At 48.3% G+C, this 26,500-nt stretch overlaps 1 protein-coding gene across 6 annotated transcripts in view; it reads right to left on the bottom strand.

Annotated features, from left to right (window-relative positions):
* The window catches only part of LOC122249886 (uncharacterized), a 370,052-nt gene that overhangs the window by 69,141 nt on the left and 274,411 nt on the right, over nt 1–26,500 (bottom strand). Inside the window, exon 2 of one of the 6 annotated variants that reach the window (XM_086549172.1) lies at nt 8,540–8,599. The exons of the other annotated variants lie outside the window; for them this stretch is intronic. The gene's annotated coding sequence lies outside the window, so the exon portion shown is untranslated. The remainder of the gene's footprint in view (nt 1–8,539; nt 8,600–26,500) is intronic. 6 annotated transcript variants of the gene reach the window in all.

The following is a 26,500-nucleotide window of genomic DNA, read 5'->3' as shown; positions in this document are numbered from 1 at the left end:
CTACTTATCTGTTTGTCTATTTATCTCTAACCCCGACTAACCCCCCACCACACCTCCCACCCTTCTACCTTCCCTTCTGCCTTAATTTCCGTCTCTCTCTCATTCCCCTACCGACCCCCCTATCCCCCTCCTCGCCGATCTCTTCAAAGACTCTCTAACATACCTGGGCAGTTCATAAGACCCGGCGCGCTACAGGTGCCCCCCCCCCACATACACACACACCCTAATCTCCTCTGGCCCTCCCCCACCTCCTCCGCACCCCGCTCCTCCTATCCCTACTCTCCCTTCGCACATCTTTCCCCTATCCCCAATCCCCCGTCCGCTGGTCCTCCCCCTCGATCCGACCTTACCCAACCGCAGGGCATGATTCACTATCCTCACTATCCACCAAGTCACAATACCTTCCCCTCTTGTCACAATGGGCGACCTTCGCAAAACGCCCACTTAGAAGAGTCTCACCATAATCCCTTTCCCCTCTTTCACTATATCAAATCGTCACATCTACCCATCCTTCTCCTTCTCCCCTCCCCCCTCTTCACACAAAAATATTCCTATAGAAGCCTAAAAAATTATCACCCCCTCCTCTCTCCCTTTCTCTCTCTCCACCCCCAAAAAACCTCCATAAAGCTAAAACACCCCCCACCTCTTTCTATCCTTCCTTGAACCTCACACCCAACCATAAAGCTACAATGCTATTCCTCCCCCCCATCCCACCCCACTACCTTCCCCTTCCCCTTCCATCCATTTCTCCCCTCCCTCAACCCCTCCTACCCCCTCCCCCCACGCGTGCACATCTAGCCTGGCCGGGGCGTATCAATTATTAACCGGGCGAGAATCTGACGGGTCGATAGTACAAATATCACCAGCTGGGTTTAGGTGGGAGGATGGGGGGTAGGAGGATGGGGGGTGGGAGGGAGGGGGCATGAGGTGGGATAGGAGGAAGTCGCGGCGGCGGCCTCCTCCTCCTCCTCCTCCTCCTCCTCCTCCTCCTCCTCCTCTTTGCCCGGTACCGCAGGTGAGCTGTGATCTCTGTGTGTGTGTGTGTGTGTGTGTGTGTGTGTGTGTGTGTGTGTGTGTGTGTGTGTGTGTGTGCGCGCGCGCGCGCGACGCTTCACACGAGTGCCGCAGTGTGCGCCGCGTGGCGTGGCACTCTCTGATGCTGGCACTTCTGCGATCCAATGGCACCGGCGGCTGAAAAGGCTCACCTCTAGGAGGGTCAAAATGCCCTCCTACTTATCTCACTCCTCACCCGCACTGCCCGAACGGAGCAAAATAAAGAAAAGGCATCAAGAAAAAAACAAACACATTTTAAAAATAAAACGAAATCAAATGAGACGCAGAACGAAAGGACCCGAAGAGTGACGTCATCGCCCGCGTCTTAGTCGGCGAAAGGAGAGTGGGGGGAAGGGGGAAGGGGGAAGGGGGTGGGGGAGGGAAGAGAAATGGGAATATATACATTGATCCGCTAATGATCTGTTCGACGAACTTGTCATCGCGTTTACACTAACGCTTTCCTAACCTGCCAGCGCCTCCGATATTTCGCGGGGAAGGAAGATATAATAATAATAAAAAAATAATCATTATTATTATTATCATCATCAATACATCAATGATTTTAATAATAAAAATAATCATTATTATCATCATCATCAATACATCAATGATAATAATAATAAAAATAATCATTATCATCATCAATATATCAATGATAATAAGAATAAGAATATGAAAAGACAATGAGAGATAGAATGGGAAGAAGAAAAAGAAGTAGAAGAAAGTAGGAAGAAATAATCACGACAAAATCTGTCGCTCGCAATAGATACAATCATCGGCGGTAGAAAATGCAACCCACTATTCCCATCCACTCATCTACTACCTATCGGCCAATCAATCTATCCATTATTCCTTACTCGCAACAGTGATAACACTCCCTCTCCACTCCCCTTGCTCTCTGTCTGTCTGTCTGTAACCTACACCTGTACTAAACGTATACTCCCAACACCCTGCCACACCTGAGTCATGCTCCACTTTACTTCCCCTTCCACCAACACCTGTTCTCGGCGAACATGTATACAGCTGATGAAAACATGGTGTCCTTATGCTCTTAACTGATATTACATAAATACATAAATAAATATACATATAAATATATATACATTATTTATATAAATATATACACATTACAATATATATATTTATATATATGTGTGTGTGTGTGTGTGTGTGTGTGTGTGTGTGTGTGTGTGTGTGTGTGTGTGTGTTCGCGCGCGTATTTACATTATATACATATATATATATATATATATATATATATATATATATATATATATAATATATATATACATACATATATATACACATACATATATACATATATACATATATACAAACATACATATACATATATACATATATATACATATACATTTACATAGATATATATATACATATATATATAACATATATATATATATATATATACATAAACATATATACATATATATACACATATATACATACATATATATAAAACATACATATATATATATATATATATAATATATATATATATATATACATATACATACATATATGCATGTAAACATATATGTATATGTACATATACATATATACATATATACATAAACATATATACATATATATACATACATATATACATATATATATATGTATATATATATATATATATATGTATATATATGTATGTATATATGTATGTTTATATATAGGTATGTATGCATATATAGGTATGTATGCATATATATGTACATGTATATGTACATGTATATGTATATGTGTGTGTGTGTGTGTGTGTGTGTGTGTGTGTGTGTGTGTGTGTGTGTGTGTGTGTGTGTGTGTGTGTGTGTGTGTGTGTGTGTGTGTGTGTGTGTGTGTGTGTGTGTGTGTGTGTGTGTGTGCATGAAAACAGAGAAACGGGGGAAATCAAAACAGAAAGAAAGAACAAGGAAGTAGGAAGACCAATAAAAGAAAAAACGGGAAAAAAGGCAAGGAAAACTAAATAGAAGCACAGCGAAAAGGACAAACACCAAGGAAAACAACAGCTGATTGAGAGACACGCATAAGTCACACGTCCGTAAAGCAAGCGGTTCCAGGGGTCAGGCCCTTTCTTAAGAGATGTAATGACACGGCTGTAAATACCACTTGGGATCGAGAGCGAGTGAAAGGGGTGGGGTGAAGGGGTGGGGTGAAGGGGTGGGGTGAAGGGGTAGGGTAAAAGGGTGGAGTGAAGGCGTGGGAGTGGGGGGAGGAAAGGTGGGGGGAATAGGGGATGGTTGGAAGGAAAGGGAGGAGAGGTGGGGGGAATAAGGGAGGGTTAGGAGGAGAAGGAGAAGGAAGGGGTGACGGAGAGGGTGGGAGAGGGAGGAAGGAGAGGGAGAGGGAGGAGAGTGGAAGAAGAATAGGAGGGAAGGGGAGGGAGAGGGAAATGGGAATGAGTGATGTAGGAAAGGGGAAAATGAAGGGGAGGAAAGGGGAAAGGTACGAAGGGGAAGGGAAGAGGAAGGGAAAGGGGGAGAAAGGTGAAGGAGGAAGAAGGGAGAGGTTGTAGGAGAGTGAGAGGGGGAAAAGATGGAAAGAGAAAGGGGGTGGATAGAGAAAGGAAAGGGGATAGAAAAAGGGGAAAAGTGGAGGGAAAAGGGAAAGGAGAGGGGGAGGGGACAAGATAATTTGAATGGTTCATTTGGAGGGGAGGGGGGAAGAGGAGGACTCGTTTCATCGTGGGGCGCGCTTGACGACTGTGGACACGAATCACAAGAAACCCGACCAAGGCACTCACGAGAAAGGCAACACGAAAAGTAGCGATAAAGTCGCTACCAATAAATAAACAACGGGAACGGTGCTAACAACAACCACTATATTAATGGCGATAATGAAAGCAACAGTGACATCGATAATGATACGAGTTTTAAAATAATAATAATAGTAAATAAATAAAGAAAGAAATAATAAATTAACAATACAAGCCATAGTTATACAAACAATATAAACCTCCTAATGGGAAAAAGACAAGACAGACAACGTTCAAAGAAAAGCAAAACAAGAGCCACGTTCCCGCCCGGTCGAGTGCGAGGCCCCTCCGCGAAGGCAGGCGAGGAGAGTGCGTCTCGGCGTCGCTTCGCGTCGCGTCGCCTCACGTCACGTCACGTCACGCCACAGCGCCTCAAACGCCATCATCATCTATAGTGCCGAAGACCTCTCCGTCGTCACCATCTTCTGCCGAAGCTCGATTCAGACTCATTTTCTTTTTCTACTTCTCCTCCTCTTCCATCCCTTTAATTTTTCTTCTGCTCATCCTCAATTACCTCTCATCTCTCCTCCTCCACAAACCGTACCACCACCCTCCCCCTCCACCCACCTCCCCTCGGTCCCTCCTGCAGCGTCTCCTCCAAGTAATGAGGGCACAATCAAGACGCGACGCCCATAAATCCGGGCGAAGTGGTGTGGCGAGCGCCGCCCCGCCTCGCCCACTCAATAAATCATTCTCCGCGTGCGAATAAATCACCGGGGCTGAATTGCCCGCCGCCTCCGCATCATTGATTAGCAGGACCCACCGTGCCTACCTGTATAAACACCTGAATTAAACATAACAACACTGACCGAACTCGTGGTATTTTTTTTGCTTTAAATATTTCACATCAGAAGCGGAATCATTACGTGCAATGTTGCTGTTGTCGCGGCAATGCTTGAATCATGTCACATGACTTGACATGACATTGTGCAAGGGCCAAGTGCCCTCTCGACTATCATGAGGTTGGTGCCACGCGACATGCGCGGCCAGATGCCTCTACCTGTGATACATGCACGCGCGTGCCTCGTGTGTGTGTGTGTATGTGTGTGTGTGTGTGTGTGTGTGTGTGTGTGTGTGTGTGTGTGTGTGTGTGTGTGTGTGTGTGTGTGTGTGTGTGTGTGTGTGTGTGTGTGTGTGTCTGTGTGTGTGTTGCAGAGTGTGTGTGTCGCCGACGTTCAGAGCTGCTTGTGTGTGTGTTCTGCTGAGAATGAGGAGGGGGGAAAGGAAGAAGAGGAGGAAGAAAAGGAGGAAGAAAAGGAGAATGAAGGGAGGAGGGGAGAGGGAGAGGGAGAGGAAGAACAAGAGGGGGAGAAGGAGGGTGAGGGTGAGGAGAGGAGAGGAGAGGTAGTGGTGGTGGATAAGGGTAAAGTGGAAGAGGGAGAAAGGAAAAGGTGGAGAAAGAGGTGAATGAAGAAGAAATAAGAGTGTGAGGGAAAAAGGAAAACAGGAGGTAGCAAATTTAAGGTGAAGAACAGAAGATAACAAAAGTAAGAAACAAAGTCAGGAAATACAAAGAAAGAAAGAAAAACAAACAGGGTGCCACAGAAAGAGAAGAGAGAGAGAGAGAGAGAGAGAGAATCAACAGCAGAGCCCGGAAGAGGGGGGGGAGGGGCAGGTGAGGAGGAGTGGAGTAAGAAGAGGAGTTGGTAAAGGGTGGAAAGAGAGGGTAAGGGTAGGGGTAAGAGAGGGGGTGGGGGTAGGGGTGCACGAGGAGAAGAAGGTGCTCCCGCCTGCTTTGTTTACATAACGTTATTTGTTCTAAGAGTCAAATATTAACAGGATAAATAACCATGTCGGCACAAGGAGTGGAAAATTTATTCTGTGCCGGGTAAAGCAACGAATTCCTCTCTTCTCTTCTCTTCTCCCTTCTATTCCCTTCTTCTCTTCTCTTTCCATATACAAACCTTTCCTCTCACTCATGCCTAAGACGGTACAGCTAATCAATCCCCTTAGACTCCATCAGCAGTGACAATCACATGCATCCCCAACCGCCCACTCCAACACCCACAATCGCATCCACGTGAACGCCCAAGGCCGATCTGTTGATCTAAAAACGATTTCCCGAAAATCGACAGCGTTGCGCGAGAGTGGGTCCCGCGCGCGATTCGGTAGCGATGGCAAAGGAGGTCTCTTTTGTACACACAGCAGAGTGAAACAAAACAACAACAAAATACAGTAAGGCCTCGTTCAACACCCGGGTACGTTCCGAAACCTCCCGCGGTTGCGTCTGTTAATTAATTAGGTAAAATAGGTATGGTTATGGTTCTGATAAATATTATCTTTGTACATATGTAATCGAATAAATTATACGAATCAACAACCTCGCTCCTAGTTTTGTGTCTCCTCAAATAGCTGTGACTTGCGGTAGGAACGGATTGTGCGAATAACACAATTCGCACTACTCAATCTATAAGACCGATGACCACTCATGACATGGCCATCGCTATGGCATTGCAAATGATGCAATGCCCATTACCCATTCTAAACCTCTTGGACCACTCTTTTCAAGCTTCGGACCTTCAAGCAGGCGAGGAAATTCGTGACATGGCTGTGACCGCGGTGGTGCCAAAAGTATGTTATTCACTTATTCGCACTACCTCTCCCTCCACGGATAGTGTGCAAAGGTTGGACAAATGTCTGCCTCTTCTGGGATCTTGTCTTCTATAGTGTCCAGCCGATCTCCATCTTTGTCTTTTTTTCTATTATACCTTAGTCAATTCCCTTATCCACGTCGCCCTTTTCAAATCCTTCACAATTATTTGCAAAGCCCATCCCTCCATTGCTCTTTCCGCCCTTCTTAACTCCGCCGATCTATAGTTTCCGAGTTCAAGAACCGTGCGGTACAACGGGGCCTACACGTTCATCAGAAAATTTGCGTTGCGAAATGATTATATCGTGTGACCTTTTTGTGTTTTCCGATATGTTTTTTCCCCCTTTTCACGATGATGATGATGATTTTGAAACAATATCAACAACGAAAATAACAACATAGAAAAGCAATACCAAAGAGAAGCAACAGGCCTGAATAAAGCGAAAGATGCCGAGCGGAGAAAGGACAGAAAGCAAGCAAGCAAGCAAGCAAGCAGGCAGGCAGGCAGGCAGACAGGCAGGAAGGAAGGAGGAGAGGTCAGCATAACGTGATGGTCGGGCCAGGTGAAGCAGGGTGACGTGACGGCCGCCCAAGGGACCCGGCTAAGTGGATATACCATCACGGGGCCTCGTGGCTCAAGGTCGCTCCTCCTCCGGCTCCTCTTTCTCACTCTCCTCTTTTCGAGCTCCTCCTCGTCGCCATCACCTCTTTCTTTGGTCTACTTTTCCTCTTCCTCATCGCCGCTCTCGCTATTCTCACTCCTCACTCCACTTCATCCTCTTCATCCTCACTCTAACTCTCCTTAATCTTCCACTTATCCTCCTCATCCTAAAAAAAAGACCTTCCGATCTTCACCTACACTCCTCGCTTCTCCTTTCCTTCTTTCCTCTACTCCCTCTTCCCTCTTCCCTCTCCTTCCTCCTCCCTCAATTCCTTCCTCCGCCCAGGCCGCAAGTAGGGAGCGTGTGGACACCGTCGTCAACTACGTCAATAATACATGTTCAACGCAAAGGCCTGGCAGGGGAGAGCAAAGGGGGGGGGGGTTAGCAGGGGGAGAAACTGCCCAAGGCAGGGGAACAGTGGAGAGGGAGGGAGGAGGGAGGAGGGAAGAGGGAGGAGAGAGAGAGAGAGAGAGAGAGAGAGAGAGAGAGAGAGAGAGAGAGAGAGAGAGAGAGAGAGAGAGAGAGAGAGAGGGAGGGGGGGAGGAAAAAGGGAGGGAGAAAGTGAGTGAGAGAGAGATGAAAACAAGTGCAAAGGGTGGATGATAGAGGGGAAGTAAAAAGAGATGGAAGCAAGCAAAGGGAGAGGGGAAGAGGCGTGAGAGGAAGAGGAGGAGGAGAAAATACAAAGAAATACGAGAGGAATAACGGAAAGATTTAAGTTGGAAAAAGAGAAGGCATGGGAGGCAAGAGAGAAATGAGAGGCAGAGGAGGAAGACAAAGAGAGGCGGAGGAGGAACGGCGAGAGGTCAAAGAACGCACGTACACACACACACACACATATATATATACATACACACACACACAAATACATATTTGCGTACATACATACAAACAAACACATACAAGCAAACACAGACACATCCCCTGCTCGTGCCCCCCATCCCCCCTTCCCCCTACCCCCCAGTTCACAAAAGTTCACACGGTCCTCGTCACACCAGAGGGACACCCGACTTGACTTTCGATATACAGCATACATTCACAAAAAGCAAAGCTCTCCTCTCGCTCTCAATGCAATCCTTCGGCTTTTGTCGCGATGTCCTCGATTTCAAAAGGAAACACGTCGCCTTCCTCATCATCAGGACCTCCCCTCCCCCCTCCTCCTCCCTCATCGTCGTCATTTTTCCCACTCTCTCTCTCTCTCTCTCTCTCTCTCTCTCTCTCTCTCTCTCTCTCTCTCTCTCTCTCTCTCTCTCTCTCTCTCTCTCTCTCTCTCTCTCTCTCTCTCTCTCTTTTCCTCCCTATCCCTAAACTCCTCACTCCTCCCTCTTCTACCAACCCCCCTCCCCCCTTCCTTCCTCCTTTACCTTATACTTTTCATCCTCCACTCACCCACCCACCCACCCACCCACCCACCCACACCCACCCACCCACACCCACCCACCCTCCCTCCTCACTCACCACGTGCGCACTCGCCGCTTTAAATCGCCCGACCGCGTCTCTCTCTCCAAAGATACAAACCTGGAAAAAAGAAGAAAAAAAGGAAAATGTAGACTTGTAAAAATACAATAAAATAAATTATAATGTTAAAGGGGTGTGTTGATCAGTCATGAAAGGATTTTTTTTACACATTTTCGTCAACATTCAACATTTAACACAGTGCTATTCCCTAGTTAGCTGTGGCAAAGAACACGAATAATCGAATCCTATCAAAATAGTAAAAAATTGGATATGCGAAAGAAAGGGGATAGGATAAGAGAAAGGGGGTGGCGGGTCCTAAAATAATTGGTCAGTACCACTATCTTTAACAGTTTTAGAAAAAAAAAGACGAGGAAGACGAAGAAAAAGACGAAGAACAACAACAATAACAATAACAACACTAAGAACAGAAACAACAACAATGCATGGCCGCCATTGCAAGATTCATTAGCCGGATCCAGCATTGGCACCATCGGGGAAGATTCCAGAAAGACCCATCTGTGCTGACGTAAACCGGGGAAGAGTGAGGGAAGGGGAAGGAGGAGGAACAGAGGGAAGAGGGAGGAGAGGAAGGGGAGAGAGGGGAGGGAGAGGAGGATGAGGACGAGAGGGAAGGAGGGAGGGAGGGAGGGAGGGGGAGGGGCGAACAGTGCCAACAGCAACGCTAAAATACGAGGTAAAGGGTAGACTTGTGTGGGAGCCTCGGTGCCTCGCATGGTCGACCGGCAGTCATGCATGTTTCTCTTTTCTCATGCCATCATGCAATGTCTAACCCCCCTCCCCCCTCCCTCTCTCTCTCTCTCTCTCTCTCTCTCTCTCTCTCTCTCTCTCTCTCTCTCTCTCTCTCTCTCTCTCTCTCTCTCTCTCTCTCTCTCTCTCTCTCGCCTCCTCCTACGTCCTTATAGTCCTCACACAACGCATGTACAAACGTCCGTTTCTCTTCCATTCTCCCTTCTTCCCTCCCTCCCTCCTATCCCCTTTCCCTTCCCTCCCTCCCACACACAAACACTCGGCCTCACAGCAATAGCAATCCCTGGTTTGATTCCCATGCCAGGGTATTCTGGCCCTTACGCCACTGCGCTGTAAGAACCAGAGTGCCAGTCCTTCCTCACCTGGTGGCACTGCCCGTGCTCTTAAGAGGCCCCGGGCGATGATCTGAGAATTCCACATACGCAACATACAGAGTAGCAATAAAATGAGTATGAGATATGTTTACAGTCCGTCAAAAACATTGGTAATGAGCCGATGCGACTCCCTCGTGCCCGGCCCTGCAGATGCACCTGGTTATGTAGGGACTTATTTTGGTCCGTGACCAACGCATGAATGCACGCACGCACGCACGCACACAGGGATATAAACGTACAAACATATATACAAACTACACAAATGCACGCACGAACTTTTGCATGCTCGCCCTGATACAAATGCTGAAGCATTCACTTGTTTTCACCTCCCTTCCTCAATATACAAAAAAAACTACTTTCTCAAAGATCAACATTAGTCTTCTTTCTTTCTCTCTTGTCTATCTCTATCCATTCTATCCCTTTGCACTTCGTCCTCAATTCCATCCTGCTCTCACCAGAATACCATTTCCGCACCAGTTTCCACTTTCTCTAAACTAAGACAAGACGAAAGAAAAAAATCGGAAGCTACAAGACAGTACATGGACCTCCCCGTCCCCTTCTCTTCACCCCCTTACTTCTCTCCCTATCCCTCTCCATACCCCTTCCTCTGTCTTGTCTTGCCTTGGCTTGTCTTCCCTCCCCTCCTTTCCCTTTCCCTTTCCCTTTCCCTCCTTCCCTCTCTCGTGTCGCGGGCGCAAGCAAAACAACCCCGGTCACCAAAGTTCAATAATTCACGTCCCTGTGATACTCTTGCTACTGCGGTCGAAAACCTTCCTCGTTTGGAAGCCTCGGTCGCCTCCTGAAACCTACTGATGTGCCCCTGACCCCCCTCCCCCCCGAGCGCAAATCCCGAAGAGCTTCTTATGATTTTTCCAAATATTTATCCGCGTTCTATATCTATGTCTAACTTCGTATAATAAACCCTCTTGGATGCCTGCCTCGCTATCCATTTATATCACACGTTCTGAAAACACAAACATACTCGTACTAACACTAACACCACCATCAACAAGAGGATAACTGATCGTAGTGAAAATTAACACCCGATGAGATTGAAAATGCTTTTAGGAAACCCACTCTCTAACCACCTATTTATCAATCCTCTCTCACCACCTATCTATCAATCCATCTATGTATTGTATACACACATAAATACTTGTAGACAAAAAAGGGGGCGAGAGAGAGAGAGAGAGGAAGGAGGTATGAAGAAGGGAATTGGGAAGGGGAAGAGAGAGGGAGGGAGTCTGGGAGGGAAGAGATAGGGAGAAGGGAAAGGAGAAAGAGAGATAGGGAGAGCAGGAGGGAGATAAGAAGGGAGGGAGGAAGAGTAAGAGGGGGGGAGGGGGAGGGAGGGAGAGAGAGAGAGAGAGAGAGAGAGAGAGAGAGAGAGAGAGAGAGAGAGAGAGAGAGAGAGAGAGAGAGAGAGAGGGAGAGAGAGAGAGGAGAGAGAGAGAGAGAGAGAGAAAAAGAGAGAGAGAGAGGAGAGAGAGAAGAGAGAGAGAGAGAGAGAGAGAGAGAGAGAGAGAGAAAGAGAGAGAGAGAGAGAGAAAGAAAGAGAGAGAGAAAGAAAGAGAGAGAAAGAAAGAGAGAGAAAGAAAGAGAGAGAAAGAAAGAGAGAGAAAGAAAGAGAGAGAGAGAGAGAGAGAGAGAGAGAGAGAGAGAGAGAGAGAGAGAGAGAGAGAGAGAGAGAGAGAGAGAGAGAGAGAGAGAGAGAGAAAGAGTAAGACAAACAGATCGAGAGCAGCAAAATCAGACAGCAAACTCGGCCACTCTGGACACTTGCGCCCCCTTCTTAAAAATGCAACACACAGCAACGGCCGCTTCTGCCGCTTTGCCTTTTTAAGGGGTGAATTAGTAATCAGTGTAAATTAGTGGCAACATCCTGTTTGCGGGTCCTGCCACCAGCCTGCCCCTCGAGTCAGCCTGCTTCATCGGCCCCGTCTCGTCTCCTTAGTTTTCTGCTCTTGTTCTCTCTGCGTCGCTCCGGTTGCCTTTCGTCCCGCTCTCATTTCGCTCAAACACACACCTTTCTTCGCGATCTCTTTACCTTCTTAGAGTTTCCCTCTTTTATTATCATCCGCTGTCTCTCCCTTTGGTTGAGTCTCGTTCCTCAGTCCCAAAATCCCTTCATTTCCCTCTCCTTCTCCTCCTCCTTCTTCCTCCATATTTTCTTATCGTTTCATTTCACTCTCCCCTCTCTTTAGGGCTATCTTGTTTTTGTCTTCTTTCTCCTCCTCTTCTCTTCTATGTTCCCTGCCCTGTTCTCCTTCTCCCTAATTCCCTATAAAATTCATTTTCTTCTTTCCTTCACTCCCCTTCCTCCATCACAGCCTCCTCCTATTTCTTCTCTTTCCCAAACCTTACCACTTCCACTTCCACTTTCTTCTCCATTATAATTATTACTACTTTCATTTTCACCTATCATGTTCTCACCATCATTTTCATCAATCCATTTTTCTTATGATCATCACCATTCTTATTACTGTGATATCACCATCACCAGCATCACAATCAATCCTTTAGCAGTTCATCCTTCGCCCTCCTTTCCGCTCGTGCCTCCCCCTCTTTCCTCCTCTGACGGAACAAGAGCAGAACATGTACAGATCGACATCCCTCCTTCCCCCTTCCTCACTCCATCTGTTCCTGTCGTTTCCCGAACTACTCTTGCTTGTCGCGTGTCCTTGTCTTGAACTGCTCTTGCCCTCCGCCCTCCGCCCTCCACCCTCCACCCTCTCCTCCCCGCGTCACCCTCTGTCATCCTGCCCCTCCCCTTTTCCCTCCGTGGTCCTTGCTCTCGTCTCCCTGATACCCCGCCATAAATGTGCTATCTCACCCCCCCCCCTTCACCTCCCCTAAACCTCTCTTACCCTTGTTCACCCAACCCCCATTCATCCTGCCCTTCCCTTCTCCTCTCCTTGCTTCTGGCCATACCCTCCCCTTCCCTGTTGCCCTTACTCTTGTCCGCCATCCCCCAACCATCGTCACCCATCCCTCTCCTCTTCCCCAATCCCCCTTTTACCCTTGCTCTTGCCTCCTCCTCCATCCCAGCCCCCCCCCCTCCCTTCCACTCCTTCCCAACACCCTTGTAATTGTGTCAACCCTCACCCTTGTCCTTGACCTGCTCTTTCTGCTCTTTCTACTCTCTCTCTCTCTCTCTCTCTCTCTCTCTCTCTATATATATATATATATATATATATATATATATATATACATATATGTCTCTCTCCCTCTATCTACCTCTATCCCTGTTTCTATCACCCTCTCTCTCTCCCACTTCCTTCCAGTTCTTTCCTACTCTGTGCTACCATATTCTTCTTATTCTCATCATTGCACTCCCATCTTTCCTTTTCTTTTCTCATTTTCCATCCCTCTTTAGTTTGCCTTGACCCTTCAGTCGACCCCCCCCCCACCTTCTTCAAGTGTGACAGACAAACACACGCACAACCATACACACACACGAAAGAGAGAGAGAAGAAAACACACTACAAAAAAAAAGAATAATATGAAGAAGGAGCACGATAAAAGAGAAGAGAGAAAGAGATCAATATGGTAATCCTGCAACAAAAACCTCTCGGGGTTGCGTGCTGGCATACAAGGGGGGAAGAAGGAGGAGGAGGAGGAGGAGGAGGAGGAGGAGGAGGGGGAAGGAGGAGGAGGAGGAGGAGGAGGAGGAGGAGGAGGAGGAGGAGGAGGAGGAGAAGGAGGAGGAAGAGAAGGAGGAGGAAGGAAGGAAAAGGAACGGGAAGGGGAAGGGGAAGGGGAAGGGGAAGGAGGAGGAGGGAGTAGGAAGAAGAGGAAGGGGAGAAGGAAGGAAGAGGAGATAAAAGCTACAAGTAAGCGGAGAGAGGAAGATGAGAAGAGGAGAAAGGAAAAAGACAGATGAGAAAGATGCGGAAAAGTAATAGGAGGGAGGGAAGGAGGGAGGATAAACAGGAGACGAAAATCCGAGATATTGGAGAGAAATGGGAATAACAGCACGAGAAACAGTACTAGTAGTAGGAGCAGTCAGTCAGTCAGTCAGTCGGTAGTGCGGTCGGTCGGTCAGTCCATCGATAGGGCGGTCGGTCAGTCAGTCGGTAAGGCAATCGGTCGATCGGTCAGTCAGTAGGTAGGGCTTCGGTCGGTCAGTCAGTCGGTAGAGTGGTCGGTCGGTCGGTCGGCAGTTCGCTCGCTCGCCGCGTGACATATTGCAGCGAACAGAAATAAAGCAGCATTCATGCAATTACCCGGAATTACGCTAACACAATCCTAACCCACGCAGGGGCCATGAAGGGTCAAAACTCCGTCCGCTTGCCACGTGGCGATGGCCCCTGTCGACGCTCCTGAGGGAGAGAGGGGCAGAGGGATGGGGGGAGGGATGGGGGAGAGAGGGGGAGGAAGCGTTCGGTTTTCGGGTAAATAATAATACAGAAAAAAAGAAGTCACTCGGTTTATAAATCAATCCGAGGGTCGTGTGTACAACGAGAAATCTTTTTGAGTCCATTATTTTTTTTCTATTCTCTTTTATTTATTTATTTTTTTTTTTTGGTTTTCATCATGCATACATACACGTGTGGTTCTGGGTATGTTTTACGTCTATGTATAGATCCACATGCAAACAGAAAAAAAAGCAAAAACACACTCCGCCAAACACGAAAATACAAACAAACACATGCACGCAAGACTCGAGAACACACAGACACACGGTAGTACTGTATCTAGATTACGATTACAGTAGTTCAGGAGAATATTCGAGATCACTCTCGTTACCATCTAAGGAAAACATACGCCAAATATCCTAAGACTTAATTGCACGTAAATAAATAAAATATGCCGAATGACCGAACAAAATCACTCATAAATAATAATAATCATTAAAAAAATAATAAAAGTAACAACAAACAACAACTACAAGTAATGAAACAAAAGGGAAAAAACATAATAGGCTCTGTAGCAACAACGGCCGCGGCAAAACAGAAAAAACAGCCGGTATTTTTTACTTTCTTTTTTTGTAGTTTATAGCATGCCATATCTGCTCGTATATTCCCTCGCCGCCATTATCAGAAACATAACTTTGATCCCTAGTATTACAGGCACTGGCTGTAAACATACACACACACACAAACACATGTACATTAAACTTACAAACACACACACACACACACACACACATAAACATACATACATACATACATATATATACACATACACATACATACATGCACACATACACATACACACATACAAACAGACACATAAAAACAGGCACAAACACATACGCACACACGTGTACACGCATAATCATTCAAAAACACACACAAACACATATATTCACTTCCACACAAACAGACAAACGTTCACACAAAACCGACAGCAGCAACGAAAAATAATCCCCATCGCCCGGGCACCATCAACACCATCGTGACGCGAGCGAAACCTCCCGAGTCATCACCATCGACCCGGCGGCGTGCCATCAGCCCATCACCATGAACGTGCGGTCACGTGATCCAACCCTTCACCATCGTCGTTATCGTCGTCGACCTCATCATCTTCATCACCATCAACACTCTCCCCCAAATTATCCATTCCATTCGCCATCACCATTACCTACACCATCACTCTCCCCACTCACCCCCGAAAAGCATCCGGTCCATTTACTATAACCACTTGCCCTAAAGACCATCCATCTACTTCGCCATCGTCACCATCCCCACTCACCCTACCAAACCATCCGTCTACTTCGCCATCGTCACCATCCCCACTCACCCTACCAAACCACCCATCTACTTCGCCATCGTCACCATCCCCACTCACCCTACCAAACCACCCATCTACTTCGCCATCGTCACCATCCCCACTCACCCTACCAAACCATCCGTCTACTTCGCCATCGTCACCATCCCCACTCACCCTACCAAACCACCCATCTACTTCGCCATCGTCACCATCCCCACTCACCCTACCAAACCATCCATCTACTTCGCCATCGTCACCATCCCCACTCACCCTACCAAACCACCCATCTACTTCGCCATCGTCACCATCCCCACTCACCCTACCAAACCACCCATCTACTTCGCCATCGTCACCATCCCCACTCACCCTACCAAACCATCCGTCTACTTCGCCATCGTCACCATCCCCACTCACCCTACCAAACCATCCGTCTACTTCGCCATCGTCACCATCCCCACTCACCCTACCAAACCATCCATCTACTTCGCCATCGTCACCATCCCCACTCACCCTACCAAACCATCCATCTACTTCGCCATCGTCACCATCCCCACTCACCCTACCAAACCATCCATCTACTTCGCCATCGTCACCATCCCCACTCACCCTACCAAACCATCCATCTACTTCGCCATCGTCACCATCCCCACTCACCCTACCAAACCATCCATCTACTTCGCCATCGTCACCATCCCCACTCACCCTACCAAACCATCCGTCTACTTCGCCATCGTCACCATCCCCACTCACCCTACCAAACCATCCATCTACTTCGCCATCGTCACCATCCCCACTCACCCTACCAAACCATCCATCTACTTCGCCATCACCATCCCATCGCCGTGGAGCCTCACCATCATTACTTGCTTGTAATGAGCAGCATCGCCGCCATGCTAATTAATTACTCGCCACTGGTCGTAATCAAATTATTTGTTTTGCATATTTGATTAGTGAGAAAATGTTAACAAATACGACCAAAATGCCCCCCCAACCAATCTACTCCCCCACCTTTCCTACCCTCTCCTTTTTTTCGCTTCCGATAGTAATGCGTCACTACGAGACTAACTTTAGCGATGGTGTCAAAGGTCGGACTCGCAAGGCAATGGGGCAGAAGCGGTGCCCTTCTCCGGGCGTGCCAACAGATTCCCGTAATGGCGAGACTGGAATGGTGTCAACGAGTTGCCTGCAATCACAGAAGTTCAAACACAACGGTGCTGAAGACTAGACCCACGACGCCACGCCACGCCACGCCACGCCACACCAACGGTGCTAGAGAAAGACCAATACAATGAAGCTAAAGACCAGGCGTACGTAATAACGCGGGAGAGACAGTGCCGCGACATGCCCGATGTGCCAAAGGGGCCCCAAGAGGGCAGGGCCATCCCTAGAGATCGCAAGTCTGACGTCGAAAAATCATAAAGGAAATACATTCGGTGCCACGGAGTCCCGGGCGGTTCGGTCCCCGGCATCCTTGACACGCTAAGAAGGCACTGTCCCCCCTCCTCCCTACTCTCCTTCACGCCAAGCCGCTCTCTGTATCCTCAAGACCCCCCCCCCCCCATTTGATCACACCTCAGCATGGCGAGAATCTGGCCTCCTGCGGTCACGTTCTGGTCGGACGCCGGCGCGCAACGTGTGGTGTAGAGGCCTGTGATGCGGTCGCCGCGGTCGACTCGAGTGGCGCACCGACACGTTACTGTGGCGGGGCGAGTGCGGTTGCTGCGACAAGGCCATCATGCGTATTGCTGGTCTTAACACTCCCGGCAGGCACGGGAAGGGAAAGCGATTGACTATCGACAGAGGTCCTGGCGGCGCCTCTGCCGATGGGCCTTATGGCGCGCGGCGCGGCTGTGGCGTCAGTTCCGTGGCCGCCGCGAGTGTGCGGTGACGCCCGGGAGCGAGGTCGACCTTGCGACTCCCTTCTAAGTGGGCTGCTTAAAGGGGCTCAAGTGGCACGCTCCCGAGAGTGTGGGTAAGGACGCCTAAAAGAGCGAGGATGAGTAGGATGAGTGGGCCGAGTGGGTGCTGCGTTGATGGACATGAAGATAAGCGGTGTTGTTCGGAGTGTGCCCTATATGCCGTGACAGGTGTTACACATATGAATAAACAATAATAATAATAAAACAACACATACACATACCCACATAAACAAACAGAAGGGTTTATGAGCGAAGACAAAGAAAGCGGTTTTATTTCTTAATACATGCACCGCACACATGACGTAAGAAGCCAACAACTCGAGCGCCGGGGCGGGCATGTAACGGGTATCTCAGGGCCGGCGACGACCGCTCTGAGTCGTCCGCAGTGCCCGCTCGGAGGCCACCGTGTGTCCGAAGCGAGCGCCCACGCCGCGGGCAGGCGAGCTGTGGCGGAGGCGTGCGTGCATAAACCAAAAGCTAATGCCCGTCAACGATCAATAAGAGCCGTGCCACGCGAACCCGCGTGCCACGACCGCAGCTCGGCTCCCTCCGTGATCGCGCCGTGACAGCAGTCGCTACCCAAGAAGGCGTCCGGCGCGCCGCCCGCCTCGCCGTCAGAACGCATCGCAGCGGAGCCCGACGCGCAGCCAGGTCACAAACCGGATTTACAGCCCCGACGCAGAAACGGCAATCATAGACCACACCTATCAGTCAGGATACAGGCTTATACATGCACAAGACACACACTGAATGAACGTGCAAGCGAAAATACACATGACTCGTTTTCAGTATGAATGCATCTTGGTCCCCTGTTTTCCCTGGCGTCCACGACCCGTAGAGCGGAAAGCGGTCCACGAAACAGCTAATATTTGATTAATTAGGTAATAATGGGTATAATACTGATGATGATGATAATGCATTAACTGGATCTACATCATCAAATTACCAAAATGGGATGTTACCTTCAAACATTATTATCGCTATTACGGCATATTCTCCTCCTCCTCCTCCTCCCCTTTCTTTCCTCATTTAATTCATCACCACCTCTTGTCTCCCTTCTGGTGTTTATATAATCCCTCCGATCCACCTTCCGCGCTGCTTCAATTATGTAGCTGACCTTTCCGTCTTTTCCCTTCTTCTCCTATTTCATTTCGAACTTCCATCCCCTTCTCCCTCTCTCGCACATTACTCTATTGCCCAATTTCGCTTTTCCTTTCCGCTCTTTCCTTCCGATTAAATGACTTTTAGCGCCCTCATTGCCTTTACTTCTAATGTGGCATTCCTGTTTTCCGTCGCCTTTTTATCTTTATCGTCCCGCAATATACCAATCGCTCTCTACTTTACCTTTCTCTATATATAATCACTCTTTCCTTTCTTCTCTTTCTCTTCTCCTTCCATCTATACCCATTCTCCTCTCCTCTCGTCTCAAAAACAACTTTTCTTCTTCTCCGCCTCCCTTTCCATTTCCATGACTAATTAAATCTAATGACATCTTCTCACCCTTCCTTCCCTCTCCTCCCCTTTCTCATTTTCTCTCCTTTCATTTCTCCCCCCTCCTCTCCTTCTACTCTAGTCTCTCCTTTTTTCTTCTCCTCTCTCCTCCTCCTCGTCTTATTTCCTTTTCTCCTCCGTCTCCTTCTCCACCTTCTTCTCATGTTCCTTATCCTCTTCTCCTTTGCTACTAGTGCTCCTCCTAAGCGGCATTAAGCGCGACTTAATCCCTTCATCAAGATTCTTCTTTATCCCCCTTTCTTCACCCTCCCTTTACCGTCACGGCCTCTCATCGCCCTCCCTCTTTGATCCCCCATTTCTACACCTTTTATCCTCCTCCTCCTCTCCTCCCCTCCCCTCCCCTCCCCTTCCTCCTCCTCCTCCTCCTCCTCCTCCTCCTCCTCCTCCTCCTCCTCCTCCTCCTCCTCCTCCCGCCCCTCCTCCTCCTCCTCCTCCTCCTCCCCCTCTTATTTCTCTTTCTCTTTCTCTTTCTCTCTCTCTCTCTGATCCCTTCATTAGCACCAACTGCCTCAACATCCCTCGAAATTCATGGAAATAATTCTTAGGATCCACGTTGAAATCCTAGTGTCCCGCCTGTTCTCTCACCTCCCCCCTCCCCCCCTCCCCTCCTTCCCCGTTTCCCCTCCTCATTGTCCCTTCCTCTCCCCCCACCCCATCCCCTCCTCTTCAGATGTGAATAGGGTGCGTCGTAGTTATCAAATTCTTTGTTATAATTTGGTACATCCCTCTCCCTCTCCGTCTCCCTCTCCCTCTCCGTCTACCATTCCCCTTCCCTCCCTAATACCAGGTTACTCAAGTTCATACCTCAATCCACACCCCATCACCAGCGAAACACCTTCAAGCCTTTAATATAACATGTAAAAAATGAATAATAATAACAACAACAACAACAACAACAACAAAAAAAAAATAATAATGATAATAAATAATCGACGAAAAGGCCTCCTTTTCAACGGTTTCTCCCTCTCCGTGCCCGGATATTCCCGTAGACTTTAGCCCATTCTAACGGCCCTCCCTTGGTGCCAACCCTCTCCTCCCATCCCTTCCCCTCCCCTCCCCGTCCCTCTCGTGTCACTCCCTTCCCATCACAGCTGTAGCAAGCCCCCTCTCTTCCCTTCCCCTCCTCCCTTCCAATCGGCTGTGTCAACCACCTCCCTCCCTTACTTCTCCTCTCCTTCACTCCCTCCCCCCCCACTCCCACTAGACATCCCCCCCCCCCATGATTTACACTAATTAGCCATTCATAATACAAATATATTCCCTCCTCCGTTTCAGCCTCCGCAAGGATTGTTAAGACTACGCTTTGTCTACGGCTTTGCTTCTCACTTTCTCTATGTCTTTCCTTCCTTCCTCCTTCATCTTCCTCCATTTCTTCTTTTCCCTGCTTCTCTCACACTTTCCTCTCCCTCCATCTTCCAATTCCTTCTCTTAGCTCCCTTCTACCTCCCTCCTCTGCTCCCCCACTTCACCCCCCCCCACCCCCGCTCTCTTTCCTCGCTCCGCCAATGTCCTCTTTAACGCTCTCTCAATCCTCTCTCGTTTTCTTCTCAACCATTCACTTAAAAAATCTATCGCCGTCGCGCACCCCTCTCTCACCCCCAGCCCCACCCCCTCACCACCACCATACCCAAACGCTTTTTGATTCTCTTTCTCTTTTTCTTCTTTTCTCCCCCATTCTCTTGCTCCTCCTCACTCTCATTCTCTTCCTAATTCTATTGCTCCTACTCATTCTCTTCATCACTCCCCTTCACCCCCTCCCCCCTCCTTCCTCCTCTACCACCACCTTTCTTCTTCTTCTTCTTCTCCTCCTCCTCCTCCTCCTCCTCCTCCTCCTCCTCCTCCTCCTCCTCCTCCTCCTCCTCCTCCTCCTCCTCCTCCTCCTCTTTCTCAACCTGAACCTCGTTATAGCCCCTCGCCCTCTCCTGGCCCTTCACAACGAATATTTATATTTACTTTTGACATTTGACCTCTTGCTCTCTTACAATTGTTTATTCCCTCCCCCCCTAAACCTCTTCTCTCTGCTTATCCCCCCCCTCTCCCCCTCCTCTTTCTTTCCTTCACTCGCTTTGCTCTCCCTCCTCTCTCTCCCCTTCTTTCAGTTCTCCTTTCGCTTTGCTCTCCCTGCTCTCCTCTGTTCTCTTTCGCTCTCGCTCTCTCTCACTCACTCACTTATTCTCCCCCTCGATGGCACTTCGCCTTCGCCGCGTCTGCGTTTCCGTCCGTCCGCCCTTCTCTCTGCCTGTGTGTATCTGTCTATGTCCTCCTTGACATATCCACCTGCATGGATACAAGCACAGCCGAGCAAGTCCTCAGCCCTTGCAGCACACATGTTGCATGCAATATTCCTCCCGACATCTTGACGGAGCCTGTCTCTGTTAACAACGACAATTAATCGTGACTTAACATGGATTTTATGTGGAAAATGCATGGCGTGTGTCGCCCCCCCTCCCCCCCTTGCCTGCCTGCTCCCCCTCAGCCTGATCGCCCGGCCTGCACGGCACCCCCTGCGCCACCTGCATGCTTCCTGCTATGCTTTCCTTCACCACTACCACCACTTCCTCCTCCACCTCCTCCACCTCCTCCACCTCCACCTCCACCTCCTCCTCCTCCACCTCCACCACCTCCTCCACTCTCTCTCTCTCTCTCTCTCTCTCTCTCTCTCTCTCTCTCTCTCTCTCTCTCTCTCTCTCTCTCTCTCTTTCTCTTTCTCTCTCTCCCCTCGCAGCCTCGCCATGGCTTCGTCTTAGCCAGGTTCCCTTTAATCCCCTTCTTGCAACCTCCTATTTCCCCTCGCTCTCTCTCCCTCCTCCTTCTCCTCCTCCTCCTCCTCCTCCTCGAAGCCTCCCAGCCTCCCCTCTTTCTCCCGCGTCATATTTATTTCAGGGACATAAAGGAATGCAGCACACACTCCCCGGGACTCGTGTCTACTTTGTCCATGGTTTCCACCACTTTACTTTCACCCCCCTCCTCTTTCCACCTCTCTCTCTCTCTCTCTCTCCCCTCTCTATTTCTCTTTCTCTCCACTTATCTATCTCTCTCTCTCTCTCTCTCCAGCTCTCTATTTCTCTCTGTCTCTCTCTTTCTCCCCACCTCTCTAATTCTCTCTCTCTCTCAACCTTTTCTTCCTCTCCCTCTCCCGTTCATTATTTCCAACCTTTCCTTCCTCATATTCTTCATTTCCTGTCGCTCTTATGCCTTGTCTATTTCAGTCTCTCTCTCTCTCTTTTTCTTTCTTTTTTCCCCTTCGTGTTTCAGCCCTTCGGAATAATTGCACGTTCCCTCCATCACGACCCGTTCTGCGAATCCCTTAATCACATATCAATATCACCGTCTCCCCTTCTATTCTTTCAACTGTACTTCAGTCTCTCTCTCTCTCTCTCACCTCTTCCTCCTCTCTCACCTCTTCCTCCTCTCTCTCTCTCTCTCTCCCGCTCCCTTCTCCCCCCTCTCTCTCTCTCGCCTCCCCCTGTCTCTCTCTCTCTCTCTCTCTCTCTCTCTCTCTCTCTCTCTCTCTCTCTCTCACTCTCACTCTCACTCTCACTCTCACTCTCACTCACTCACTCTCTCTCACTCTCTCTCTCTCTCTCACTACTTCTTTCCGTTTACCCCCTCTTCAATCCCTTCCCTGTACCCTTGTCCCATTTTTTTTTTTCAATCAGCCTGTCTCCCTTTTTTCTTCCCTTCCACTAACCCAGAAAATGCATTCATCCCCCTCTTCCCTCTCCCCCCCCTTCTATACTTACAAACGGTTCTCCATTTTCCATTCTTCAGACTCCGCCAACCCCCTTCACCTCCCCTTTCATCACCTACCCTACGACCCCTACCAATACTCCCCCTCCCCCACACCCTTGTCTCCAGCCTCCATCCACCCACTCACCCTGTCCCTAGACCCCACCCACCCACCCTATCCCCAGCCCCCACCCACCCACCCTATCCCCAGTTCCCACATCACCATCCCTGTCCCTGGTACCCCCCCTCACCACCCACACCCGCCATGCGCGATCGAGACGCCCTCCGTCAGGCAACAATCCCAGGGTACAGCGCGACCTCCCCGTAACTCCTCCCAGGGGCTATTGGCGGCACCGGGGAAAGAGCTATCGCGTCTGGCCTTGCCCTGCCCCCCACTTTCTTTTCCCCTCTTTCCCCTCTCGTACTCTCTCTCTCTCTCTCTCTCTCTCTCTCTCTCTCTCTCTCTCTCTCTCTCTCTCTCTCTCTCTCTCTCTCTCTCTCTCTCTCTCTCTCTCTTTATTTCACTCTATTTATTCTTTCATATATTCACCCCCCCCCTCTCTCTCTCTCTCTCTCTCTCTCTCTCTCTCTCTCTCTCTCTCTCTCTCTCTCTCTCTCTCTCTCTCTCTCTCACTCTCCTTCTATCCATCCTACTGCTTTTTCTCTTTTTCCTCCTTTCACTCTTCCCCTCCTCCTTCGTCCCTTTTTGCATATCCCTTGCTTCCTTCTCCCATCTCCCTGTTCCATCCCCTTCCCCCCGCATCCCTGAATAATAAAGAAAAAAAACAGACGAAAGCAAACACACACACAGACACAGACACAGACACAGACACACACACACACACACATACAGAGGCTTGTGAGTGGAGAGTCCGCGAAAGAGGAATGTGGCGTAAGGCTAAAAATACGCCCGCTCGCTTGCTCGCCCCCCCCCTCCCCCGTTCCTCCTTCGCCAAGCCTCTTTCCAACTTTTCCCATCGTCAACTCGCGACCATTACTGCCAATTGAATTGATACAGTACCTACTTGAGACTACCCCCCCCCCTCCTCCTCTCCTCTCCTTTCCCCTCTCTCCCGACCCTCTAAACACTCCCGCTTTTCCCTCATCCATCCCTCTTCTCTCTCTCTCTCTCTCTCTCTCTCTCTCTCTCTCTCTCTCTCTCTCTCCTGTCTCCCTTTTGCTTTCTCCATCCCCCGTACAAGGGGGGAGGGTAGGGAGGGAGGGGAAGGGGGAGAGGGAGAGGGAGAGAGAAAGGGAAAGAGAAAAAGAAAGAGAGAGAGAGAGAGAGAGAGAGAGAGAGAGAGAGAGAGAGAGAGAGAGAGAGAGAGAGAGTCATTCTCCTCCAGTCTCTCTCGCAGAGAAATGGTATAGGGAATGAAATCAATCCTCCTGCCGATGGGAGAGGGGAGGGAGGGAAGGGAGGGGGGAGGGAGGGAAGAGAGGGAAAGGGGAAACTGCAGAAGAGTAGAGCACAGAGAAGAGGAACAGAGGAAGGAGGAACAAAGAACGGCGAGGGAGGGGGAGAGGAGGGAAGAGGAGAGGAAGAGGAAAGGAGGGACTAAGAGGGGGAATAGGGGGTGGGGGGAAAGAGGAAAGGGGTAGAGGAGCGAAGAGGGGAAAGAGGAAAGGGAAAGAGAAGTAAAACGGAGAATGGGGGAGAATGAGGGAGAGGGGAGAAGATGGGAATCCTTAAACGTTATCATCATCATCACTCCTTTTACATCATTCCTGATAACACACACACAAATAAATAAATAAAATACAAAATGAATAATAATAATATTAATAATAATAATAATAAACAAAAACGACCGCCATACCTCATGACAATGAAACCAACAGCCCCCAAACCGCCGTTCAAATTTCACGAAATAAGTTCGGGAACTATCAAGAAAACACAAACAAACAACGAAAACAATCATGACAGAAATGAATGCATTGAGATAATATAACAAAACTTTTTTCTTTCTTTCTTTCTTTCTTTCCTTCCGGAACTAACGCCTCTTTCAAAAGTAGTCATCAAAAAGGTATAAAACGCTATATGACTTTAAATCACCGTTTGGGACCAATAAAAAAGGGCTTTTAGAGGCAAATTTCCAAATAAATTGGTTGAAAAACGGTCGAGTTAAAAAAAAAGAGCGAAAAATGGGAGCAAATATCCGAAAGCATTTTATTTCGTGACATTTTGGCCGTCGTAAAAAGAAAAAAATATAAAGTACCAATTCTTTTTTATTTCAATTATGCCATATGAACTACATAAAAGAAGGAGCATCACAGCGTAGCCATATTGGTCTATATATTCTTTTAAGCGGGGGGGAGGAGGAGGGAAGGAGGGAGGGAGGGATGAGGGACATGCAAAATAACTAAACAGAGAAGTACATAAAAAGGCCTTCATGATGATAAAATTTTAGAGAAATGTAGTAATAATAATCAGCAGTCTCAATCATAATGTTATAATAGTAATAGCAATAATAAATAATATGCATAATATTAATAATAATAACAGTAACAATCAATCATTACAACAATAATAATGATATAATAATAATAATAATAATAATAATAATAATAATACCAACAACAACAATGATAAGGGTCACAAAAACAACAACAACAACAACAGCAATGACAATTACAACAACAACAAACATACAATAACAATAATAACAATCAATAATAATTGTAAGAGCGTAAATACGGCTCGAAAGGCCCTTGTCGCGCGGCGCCAAAGTGAGAGTCAACAAACCTCCATCATCACCGATATTGGGATTCAGATCAAGGTGTATCGATTAAATCAATAAAGAAATAAAGGGAGAGAAGGGAAAGATTGAAAGAGAGAGAGAGAAAAAAAAGGTAAATAACCAAAAAGATGGTTATTTTTATGTTCAGAAACTTAAATATATGATGAATATACTGATAATCAGAAAGGGGAAATAAGACAGGAGAATAAGGTCAAAAAACGAAACAAAACAGTAACAAAGAAACAACAAAACCATAAAACATTAACAAAGGACACAAGGAAAAAAGAAAACAAAATGGAGAGAGAATACAGTCGTAACAGTATAATCAAATTTAAAAAAACGAAAAAGAAGGAAGAATAAAAACGAAATATCGAGAGATAAAAAGGAGCGGAAGAAGAAGGCGCGGCGGAGAGCAGCCACCTCATCGCCCCGGGCTACGGCACCCTCTCCCCAACTACAACTCCTCCCCACTTCCCCTTCCCCACCCTCTCCCTTCCCTTCCCTCATCTCTCCCTACCCCTTCACCCACCTCTCCCCTCCCTTCCCCATCTCTCCCTACCCCTTCCCCACCTCTCCCCACCCCTTCACCCACCTCTCCCTACCCCTTGCCCATTTCTCCCCATCCCTTCCTCCTTCTGTCCAACCACAATGCCCTTCGACCAAATCCTCCCAATCACTAAGACGCTCCATACCCTTTAAGAAAGAAAGGAGGAGAGAAAGCAAGAAAGACAGAGAAGGAGAAAGAAAGAAAATGAATAAATAAAAAGTTCCCCGCATTATATAATCAGCGACACCTTTCTTCCTTCTCTGTTTTGTCGTGGCGGCGGAACCTCGAGTCGCAGCGCTGGCTGACTGGTGCTGCGTTGGTTCCCTCGGCTTCGACGCCCTCCTCCTCCCTTCGAAGGGAGTATGTGGGTAAGGGGATATGCGTGCACCGAGACACGGACATGCACACAGACAGACAGACAGACAGACAGACAGACACACACTATTTGCTTAATAGAAGAATCTATCTAACACCCTTCCTCTTCCCCCCTCTCCCCACCTTTTTTCCTTCTCTACCTCACCCCACCTTTCCCGCGTCATTCGCACCTACCCCCACCCCCCTATCCGAATCTCAACCCTGGCGAGTCTTCTACAAGGTACAAAGTAGCCTCAGGTGACAGCGAGTGCCACACGATCAAGACAATAGGCATGCATAGG

This window comes from Penaeus japonicus, unplaced genomic scaffold (genome assembly GCF_977035675.1).
Source record: "Penaeus japonicus unplaced genomic scaffold, GWHDUDI00000001_assembly GWHDUDI00000021, whole genome shotgun sequence".
Classification (NCBI taxonomy): domain Eukaryota; kingdom Metazoa; phylum Arthropoda; class Malacostraca; order Decapoda; family Penaeidae; genus Penaeus; species Penaeus japonicus.
This window is presented reverse-complemented; position numbering and strand designations above follow the sequence as displayed.